The following is a 10,578-nucleotide window of genomic DNA, read 5'->3' on the forward strand; positions in this document are numbered from 1 at the left end:
GCTAGGAACGTTGATAGAATTTCTCTTGATGTGGATTCTTTGAAACTTAGATCTATTCCACCTAAGCATGATATCAATGAGTCTATCAAAACCATGATAATTTCCATTGATGAGTGTAAAGAAAGAACAGTTAGGATGCGTGCTAAGAAAGATGCCTTTATAAGAGCGTGTTGTTCTAGTTCCTATGAAAATAAAGATGAAGATCTAAAAGTTATTGATGTGTCCCCTATTAAATATTTGTTTTGCAATATAAATCTTAATAATGATGGGACTGATTATGATCCACCTTTACCTAGAAGACGTTCCAAGAATTCGGAGTTTTTAAATCTTGATGCTAAAATTGATGAAAGTGGGATTGAAGAAATTAAAACCCTAGATGTTGCTAAACCCACTATTTTGGATTTCAAGGAATTTAATTATTAAAATTGCTCTTTGATTGATTGTATTTCCTTGTTGCAATCCGTGCTAAATTCTCCTCACTCTTATAGTCAAAATAAAACATTCACTAAACATATCGTTGATGCCTTGATGCAATCTTATGAAGAAAAAACTTGAATTAGAAGTCTCTATCCCTAGAAAACTTTATGATGAGTGGGAACCTACTATTAAAATTAAAGATCATGAATGTTATGCTTTGTGTGATTTGGGTGCTAGTGTTTCCACGATTCCAAAGACTTTGTGCGATTTGTTAGGTTTCCGTGATTTTGATGATTGCTCTCTAAACTTGCACCTTGCGGATTCCACTATTAAGAAACCTATGAGAAGAATTAGTGATGTTTTTATTGTTGCAAATAGGAATTATGTGCCCGTAGATTTTATTGTTTTTGACATAGATTGCAATCCTTCATGTCCTATTATTCTTGGTAGACCTTTCCTTAGAACGATTGGTGCAATTATTGATATGAAGGAAGGAAATATTAGATTCCAATTTCCGTTAAGGAAAGGCATGGAACACTTTCCTGGAAATAAAATTAAATTACTTTATGAATCTATTATGAGGGCCACTTATGGATTGCCTACCAAAGATGGCAATACCTAGATCTATCCTTGCTTTTTATGCCTAACTAGGGGCGTTAAACGATAGCGCTTGTTGGGAGGCAACCCAATTTTATTTTTATTCCTTGCCTTTTGCTCCTGTTTAGTAATAAATAATTTATTTAATCTCTGTTTAGGTTGTGTTTTTTGTGTTTAATTAGTGTTTGTGCCAAGTAGAACTGTTGGGAAGACTTGGGGAAAGTCTTAATATCTTGCTGTAAAAAACAGAAACTTTAGCGCTCACGAGAACTGCTGCCATTTTTATTTGGAAAGTGATATTTAGTTAATTCTTTTTGCAGATGATTAATAGATAAATTACTCACGTATAGCAATTTATTTTAGAATTTTTGGGGTTCCAGATCTTGTTCTAGCTACAGATTACTATAGACCGTTCTGTTTTTGACAGATTCTGTTTTTCGTGTGTTGTTTGCTTATTTTGATGAATCTATGACTAGTAAAGTAGTTTATAAACCATAGAGAAATTAAAATATTATAGATTTAACACCAATATAAAAGGTAAAAGAGGCTAGCCAACTCCCCTCCAGAAGGCTCCCCCGATTGGGTCTTCATGGGCCGTCGGATCTGGCTCTCGGACACGCATGACCCGTTGGATCTTCACGGCGGTTAAATTAATTTTCACCTCACGATCGTTTTTCACTGGCCAATGACGGGTTGGCTCGCGTGGCACGCTGGTTGGCTGGGTCGCCTGTTTCCGCATGCAGGCCGTTTTGACCAATCCCCACCACGCGCTCCGCACCCAATCCCCCATCTCCCCAGGCCCCAGCCCCCACCGGACAAACCCTAGCCTCACCAAGCCCCACATCTCGCGCTCCTCCATCCTCCATCCTCGTTAGCCGCCGCCGCCGTTCTGCCTCCCTCCTCTCTCCTCTACAACCACGTCGCTGGGAGGAAGCCGCCGTTCGTGTCGCCATGCCGCTGCCAGGGTGTTGCGCACGCTTCGTTCCCCACAGCCCCTCCCTCATCCCCGCTCATCACCGCCGCTGCCTGCTACTCCCGGGGCGGCCGAGCGCCAACGGTGCGGCAATGGCTGTTCCAGGAGGCGAGGGCGAGGGCACGGGTGTTGGGCGTTGGGTGCGTGGACAAGGAGGGAGGAGTCAACTTGAGGGAGGAGATGAGAGAGGTGAGGGTTGGCAGAGATTGCAGGGAGAGGAGGAGGAGTCTAGAGGCAACGGACGATTTTTTTAGGGTGGTTGGCGACCTACAGCCTACAGGCAACGGTGAGCTCTCCCTTTCCCTGACTACGCTCCTCTCTCACATCAGATCGAATCGGACCCCTGATTTCTTTTTCTGTTTGATTCAGTCTGTAGCAGCAGCAGGCGACCTGCAGCAGCTCCTTCCTACCTTCCATGGACGAGCTCTTCGGAGACGCCGTCCAGCCCGACCACGGCCACGACTACCCCACGCACAAGGTCCCTTCCTGCTCCCCCACCTTCTTCCATGGATCGAGACGCTACATACACTGCTGCTGCTGTTTTTCAAATGAATGAACGAAACTTCCTTCCTTATTTCTAGAGGAAGGTTGATTCATTTGTCAAATTCATTCCACCGAAGCCATCTGCTCCGTCCACCAACCCGCCCAGAAAGGTAGTTACAGTGAATTGATGTTCGCACTGAGGCCGGAGGCGAGAGGCGAGGGCACGGAGGTCGGTGGCAAGTGCTCAGGAGAGAAGAGGAAGGCGGCGGTGCTGGGCGGTGGCTGCGGTTTACATGAGAGGGAGGTGACCCGCCCAGAAAGGTAGTTACAGTGAATTGATGTTCATATGAACTTCAATGATGTGAACTTTTTATTAGATCTGAGTTGCAATCCTCAATTTTTTTAGGTTTGAGTAGCAATGCTCCTGCTCTACTAGCTATGACATTTTCCATGCTTTTTCTTCTAATATCGTATAACGTCCATGCTTGTGGGTTCAACTTGACGAGCTTTTTTCACCTTCCATCCTGTTTTAAGCTCTGTTGATGGATGATTTCTGCCATATTTATGGAGGGGGAGGACGCCAACTACTAGGAGAAGGATCAGTTTAGCAAGTACAGGATGTAATTCTCTTATGATTATGGGTAGATGCCTGCTTTATTTAGTTACCAGAGTTGTTCACTATTGAATATGCAAATTCAACATCCTTTATATAATGGGATCTTATGAACTCTTTTTGAAGATTGCTGAGAAGCGCAACCTTTTGATCTTCGAGAAGCGCAACCTTTTGATCTTCGAGAACTGCAAGTTTGCTGACATTGAAAACACATTCATTATGCAAGATGAATGGTGAGAAATGTGTTATTCCCTATCCTTCCATTCTATTTGCATATTCGCGCAGTATGCTTAGTTTTTTCCTTTCAAGATGAATATTCTACACATGAGAGCAATATACTTGGTATTATTGATGCTCATATAATTCCTGGACCTGGAATTGTTGATGGCTTGATGCTTAAAGTATGTTATGTGTTGCATACCTAATAAATATTAGCAAGCTAATGTTGCAGCTTGACAGATGCTGTGATAACTTCTCCTTTTTCTGTTTGTTAATATCCACTTCGAACTGAGCAGCCATGATCCGGATTTCCTCTATGTAGCTATGAGATGCATGCAGTTCGTTATTGTGTATCGTGTGCTAAAACATTGATTATTTGACAATGAACACATGGCAATGCCTTAACTATTCAACTTGCCTAGCTCAGTATTTTAACCAATAGAGAAGTTTTTTTGTTGCTTTCCCTTTTGTTAGATATTTTGCTTTTTGTATGTTGAGGGGAGATGGATATGGCCTCAGGACTAAACGCACAAACCACATGAAGTGATCTGATGGTAGGTAAAGTATTTTTATTGGCAATGCTAATGTCTGGACCAGCTCAATGGTTTTAACTCTATGATGTTCTGTTTAGCATATCACATGTACAAATGCATATATACAAATTGTGGTAGGCAACTCACTATTTAGACGACACGACTATTCTCTTGATAAGGAGAGTCCCACCATACTCATGTGAGAGTTAGGCGTGGTAGTGGGTAGTGTTTTCTCATCATCCATTATGTGTTTCTTCTGTCTAGCTCGAAGTTGCTTAGTTAGATAATGATTCGCAAATTCCAGCATTGCATGTTGCCTGACACTTTTGCATTAGCATTGAATTGCATCCTGCATTTTTGCAGCCCGCGAGGCGTGTAAATGTTGGACTATTGTTTCTCCGCTGATGCACATGTTTCGCCACAGAGACAGTACTCTGTGTGTGTGTGATCTCTGGAATTAGTTTTTATGTTTCTCTTTGTTGAGTACTTTTGTAATCTCCACGGGTGTGTTTCGTATTTTCTATGTATCCTCTGTCATTCTTTTAAGTGTTTAATGTTTTCTTTTGTAGTTTTGATATTTAGGTGCAGTCACGTTTCATTTGTCGCATACCTGCACCCGTTAGGAAAATCATAGTTTCATTTCAATCATGTTTCTTTAAGTTGTTCAGTGTTTGTTCATTATGTAGTAGAGTAAGCAGTACATTCTGTCCATCAGTTAAATCACTCATGTCACATTCAGTTGATTGATTAGGTTTAGTTTTTGTTCATTTCTCTTTGTTCCTTCAGTTTTTTGTTCCTTTATTTAGTCATTGTGCTTGCATCATTTGCCAGTATTTTAGTCCATCTCAATAGACCCCTATGATTCTTGATAGTTTATCTCTTTCGTAGATCAGACTTTTCCACTTTGTTAGTTAGGCTAATTTATGCTTTTTTCAGTTTTTAGTCTTTACATGATTTAGTTGGACAATGTTTTTGGTATTTCAATAGTTCAGTAGTTTCATACTTTCATTTAATTAAATAGTCTTGTTTTTAGTCTCAGTACTTCAGGTTTAGTTTCCAAACAAGTACTTTTTTACTCATGTGGTTTTCGGTCTTTTGACTATATGTGGTTTTCAATCTTTTCATCTCTTGGTTTACTTGTCATTCTTAATTTATCCGCCTTACTATTCTCAGTCTTGTTTTTTATTGAGAGACACAACCTTTTCAATACACTTCTATTTTAATTTTTCATAACAACGGCTGTTTCTTTGTTGCAACTTTGACTCTATGCTATTAAAGTAAACCAAGTATATTAAAATAAACCAACTATATTCATATATGCCTCAGTAATTGGTACAGCCGATTTTTATCGAGAGAGACAACATTTCAAAACACTTCTATCTTCATTTTTCATACCAACGAATATTTTTTGTGCTGACATGTGAGTTAATTATTTGGAAAAAATATAATCATGTATGTATTGCCAACAATTTTTATGTTTAAAGCAACCAATTTTGTGAAAAGAGTGGAGAGAAAGATACATGTGCAATTTCTTGATGTTACAGCGGATGGATGCTAGATCTTTAAACATAAGCACAGATGAATAGGTACAAATTCGAGGAAAGGCCAATGAAATAGTTGTCTGTACACATATGTGCCAGTTTTATACCTGGTTGTCTGGTTGCATTATTTGTCCGGTTTCAATTCAGTTTGAGTAGATTGTTATCCGTGAGCGATACTTGCCACTATTTGTACCCATGCACCAATTTACATACCTATTTTAGGCACAGAAACCAACCATGACTGAAAATTATGTATATATAGTTTACTATGATTCATGGTGAGAAAATCATGATTTAATAAACGAAAGGTGGTTTGTTTTGCTAACAGTACTGAGTATAAATGTAAATCGCAGATCGTACGCTGCTGCTACGGGCTCCATGTTGTTTATGCTAGACAACACAATGGTGCTTGTGTTATCTATAGTTGAAGTCGCAGTTTAATATTCTTTGCTTTATGCTTGTGTTATATGTGGTTGAAGGGACATCCTTGTTAGTTTGCATGGTCTATGTAAGAAGGGGCAGTACAATGCTTCTCAAGTTTGTTTATATTTTGATGGCTGTTGAATTCTGGACAATGGAGATGTGAATTTGTTACGTACATAGGTACTAGGCATAGGATACTTTACTCATTGATGACATGTAGTTTTAGAGAACTTCTAAAAATTCCAATTCAGGTTTTCTGTGTTCCATTCAGGAAGAACGCATAGTCTGCACTGGGGTATAAAATTATCTACTACTTACCTTTGTGTCTCGACATATGATTGTGATGCATCGTGCTACCAGAGGCCAACATTATCCAGTATCATAGCGATGCTAAAAATGACTATTGGTTACTCCGCATATTCTCATCTGATTTCTCATATATAGATATTAATTTCCTTTCATGGGAGGCCTTCATTACATTTCAGCGGCGGTTGCGGATGTGATTGGCGGTTGAGGGAGGGTCTCCGACTAGAGCAGCAGGAGCAAGGTGCTCGAGGAAGTTCAGGTTTGCCTCTACAACCTCTCTCTTTCCTCCACTTTGTTCTTGCATTTAGATGATACAATTTGTGATCATGTGTATGTGCATTTATGAGATCTTTGCTGCTAGGCACAGAGTTTATGGTTACTGAAATTGGGTAATAAAACATGGTTGTTGTGCCTTTTTTCCTTGTTCTTTTTAAATGCAACATGACAGTAGCCAATGTCATATATCAGGGTTGTAAACCTATTAGATTTGGGACAGAGGAAAGTATGAAGATCTTCTTATTATTGCAAAGTAAAAGTTGATATTAGTGCCAACTTAGGTGATCTGGTCCGAAGGGGTATCTCAGCTTTATGAGTTGATAGTATATTTGCATCTAAGAATAAACCTTAGCTTTTAGATAGAATTTATGAGTGAAAGTATTCTGGTGTATACCATCCTTTGTGCAGGATTGTCATGGTTATTGTGTATGTCAATTTTGTTGACAAAATAGATCCAAATGATATCTTTTTCAGTGTCTTATGGTAGATATATTTGGTCTACTGTTTCATGCATTCTTCGGCTTTATGATTAATATTCCCAGATATTTGAACAAAATTTAGCTATTAAATATACATCCCAGGAAATTTACATTATTATAGTGGGGCACTCCTTTGCACGGTTTTCAGTATAAGAGATTTAACCTTTTTTGCAGTATCATTCTCCCTGACGGATTACATGTAGGTTGTTGTTCTAATTACAAGCATGCTTTCATCTCATGGTTCTTATATTTTTGTATTTTCCATAGGACAATTTTCTGGATTAATATCTATACTGGAGATCTAGGAGTCCACCCGAATTCAGTCTCCAAGAAGCCGTTCATCCAGGATCCACCAAAGTTCAAATGATATGTGAAAAGCGTGTGCTAGATGTGGCCCCTATCCAGCGTTTTGACCCGTCCACTCAGGTGCTTTTGTCTAGGTGGTAACACAACAAGCTGCTTATATTATAGAAACTTATTATACGTACATTCCTATGTTCATTCTGCTTGCATGTTAGAGAAACAGCTTCTGCCCCTATGTGAGTAATCCTATGGGAATTAGCAACGTTGGTTGTACTTTCAAGCGGGCTGAATCCAATGCAAGTTTTTGGAGCAGTTGGGTTCCAGAACAAACGACTAGGTATTCCCAAAGAGGTCATTCCACTGGTGGCTAGCATAATATCTTCATGTCGGGACAAGTAAGATGACATATCATTTCTTAAATAATATGCCGTTGTTCTCAATTTTTATTTCCTCTTCTTTTCTGCTACTTGCCTCACTAACTATGACCTCAACGATCTTTGGTGCAGCGATCCAACCAAGCAACCATCATTCTACCAGCTCTTGTCATCGCTGAAGAAATTACAGTGGTTACATTGTTACAGAAAGCCTATGACAATTTGCGAGTGTTGTTTGTGCAATATACTGGTTTTATGGCAGGTGCATGTATGAATTCAGATGGTAGTGGTATCCTTGTTTATAGTTACAAGAATAATAAAAATATTGATAATGCTCTTTCCACTATTACAATCTCATAGATTACATTACCTGCTTCCATTAGAAAGGAATTGTGGCTCACAACCGTTTTTTATTGAGAGACACAACCTTTTTAATACACTTCTATTTTAATTTTTCATAACAACGGCTGTTTTTTTGTTTCAACTTTGACTCTATGCTATTAAAGTAAACCAATTATATTAAAATAAACCAACTATATTCATATATGCCTCAGTAATTGGTACAGCCGATTTTTATCGAGAGAGACAACATTTCAAAACACTTCTATCTTCATTTTTCATACTAACGAATATTTTTTTTGTTCCGGCTTTCACTCTATGCTATTAAAATAAATCAACTACTTTAAGATAAACCGGCTATATTATATCTTTTTTCCTTAGGTTTCTTATCTTTCCCCCTCTTTCTTTCCAAGAAATATATGCATGCCCAAGTTTTTCATCATGATAACCGTGTTTTGAAACTTGCTAAAAAATACAACCAAGCCAACTTTGCTTTCTCATCATCCTGCATGTTTTCAAACTTGCTAAAAAAATATAGCCAAGCCAGCTTTACTCTTTCATCATCCCAAGAAATATATGCATGAATAAATTTTTCATCATGATAACCATCATTTCAAACTTGCTAAAAAAAATACAACCATGCCAACTTTACTACCTCATCATAGTGGCCATTTTTTCAGATTGAACACATTCATATTATGCAAAATTTCCCTTTTCCCAGACTATGGTTTAGTTCAAGGTTCTTGCAGCATGAAACTATTTTCATCGACAACATGTCTTCAGCGGGTCTCTGCGCCATTTGGCGCAACGGGTCAACTAGTATAAATAAAGAATGAGTTCATTACAGTACCTTGAAGTGGTCTTTTGTTTTCTTTCACTAACGGAGCTCATGAGATTTTCTACTCTAAGTTTTGTGTTGTGAAGTTTTCAAGTTTTGGGTAAAGATTTGATGGATTATGGAACAAGGAGTGGCAAGAGCCTAAGCTTGGGGATGCCCATGGCACCCCCAAGATAATCTAAGGACACCTAAAAGCCAAAGCTTGGGGATGCCCCGGAAGGCATCCCCTCTTTTCATCTACTTCTATCGGTAACTTTACTTGGAGCTATATTTTTATTCACCACATGATATGTGTTTTGCTTGGAGCGTCTTGTATGATTTGAGTCTTTGCTTTTTAGTTTACCACAATCATCCTTGCTGTACACACCTTTTGAGAGAGCCATACATGATTTGGAATTTTTTAGAATACTCTATGTGCTTCACTTATATCATTTGAGTTATATAGTTTTGCTCTAGTACTTTACTTATATCTTTTAGAGCACGGTGGTGGATTTGTTTTATAGAAACTATTGATCTCTCATGCTTCACTGAGATTATTTTGAGAGTCTTAAATAGCACGGTAATTTGCTTAAATAATCCTAATATGTTTGGAATTCAAGAATAGTAAAAGAACTTTCTTATGAGTGTGTTGAATGCTATGAGAAGTTTGATGCTTGATGATTGTTTTGAGATATGAGGATGGTGATATTAGAGTTATGCTAGTTGAGTACTCCCTCCGTCCCAAAATTCTTGTCTTAAATTTGTCTAAATACGGATGTATGAAGTCACGTTTTAGTATTAGATACATCCGTATCTAGATAAATCTAAGACAAGAATTTTGGGACGGAGGGAGTAGTTGTGAATTTGAGAAATACTTGTGTTAAAGTTTGTGATTCCCGTAGCATGCACATATGGTGAACCGTTATGTGATGAAGTCGGAGCATGATTTATTTTTTGATTGTCTTCCTTATGAGTGGCGATTGGGGACGAGCGATGGTCTTTTCCTACCAATCTATCCCCCTAGGAGCATGCGCGTAATACTTTGCTTTGATAACTTGTAGATTTTTGCAATAAGTATATGAGTCCTTTATGACTAATGTTGAGTCCATGGATTATACACACTTTTCTCACCCTTCCACCTTTGCTAGCCTCTCCAATACCGTGCACCTTTTGCCGGTATCATACACCCACCATATACCTTTCTCAAAACAGGCACCATACCTACCTATTATGGCATTTCCATAGCCATTCCAAGATATATTGCCATGCAACTTTCCACCGTTCCGTTTATTATGACACACTCCATCATTGTCATATTGCTTAGCATGATCATGTAGTTGACATCATATTTGTGGCAAAGCCACCATTCATAATTCTTTAATACGTGTCACTCTTGATTCATTGCATATCCCGGTACACCGCCGGAGGTATTCATATAGAGTCATATTTTGTTCTAAGTATCGAGTTGTAATTTTTGAGTTGTAAGAAAAATAAAAGTGCAATGATCATCATTATTAGAGCATTGTCCCAGTGAGGAAAGGATGATGGAGACTATGATTCCCCCACAAGTTGGGATGAGACTCCGGACAAAAAAAGGAAGAGAAAGAAAAGAGGCCATAAAAAAAGAGAGAAAAGGCCCAAATAAAAAAATGAGAGAAAAAGAGAGAAGGGACAATGTTACTATCCTTTTACCACACTTGTGCTTCAAAGTAACACCATGATATTCATGATAGAGAGTCTCCGATGTTATCACTTTCAAATACTAGTGGGAAATTTTCCATGATAGAACTTGGCTTGTATATTCCAATGATGGGCTTCCTCAAAATGCCCTAGGTATTCATGAGCAAGCAAGTTGGATGCACACCCACTTAGTTTCTTTTGTTGA

At 38.5% G+C, this 10,578-nt stretch overlaps 1 long non-coding RNA gene across 7 annotated transcripts; it reads left to right on the top strand.

The window, feature by feature from the left end:
• The first annotated feature begins 1,773 nt into the window (after positions 1-1,773).
• LOC125529109 (uncharacterized) lies at positions 1,774-7,883 on the top strand. 7 transcript variants are annotated; one of them, XR_015608282.1, is made up of 7 exons: positions 1,774-2,273; positions 2,357-2,465; positions 2,569-3,111; positions 3,210-6,364; positions 7,128-7,286; positions 7,379-7,558; positions 7,670-7,883. It is a non-coding gene; the product is annotated as an uncharacterized LOC125529109 (long non-coding RNA). The 7 variants fall into 7 exon arrangements; XR_007292556.2 differs by having other exon boundaries at positions 1,775-2,273; positions 2,569-2,791; positions 3,005-3,111; positions 7,128-7,558; XR_007292558.2 differs by having other exon boundaries at positions 1,775-2,273; positions 2,569-2,791; positions 3,005-3,090; positions 7,128-7,558.
• The last annotated feature ends 2,695 nt before the right edge of the window (positions 7,884-10,578 follow it).

This window comes from Triticum urartu, chromosome 6A (assembly GCF_056163025.1).
Source record: "Triticum urartu cultivar PI428250 chromosome 6A, HENAU_Tu73, whole genome shotgun sequence".
Taxonomy (NCBI): Eukaryota; Viridiplantae; Streptophyta; class Magnoliopsida; order Poales; family Poaceae; genus Triticum; species Triticum urartu.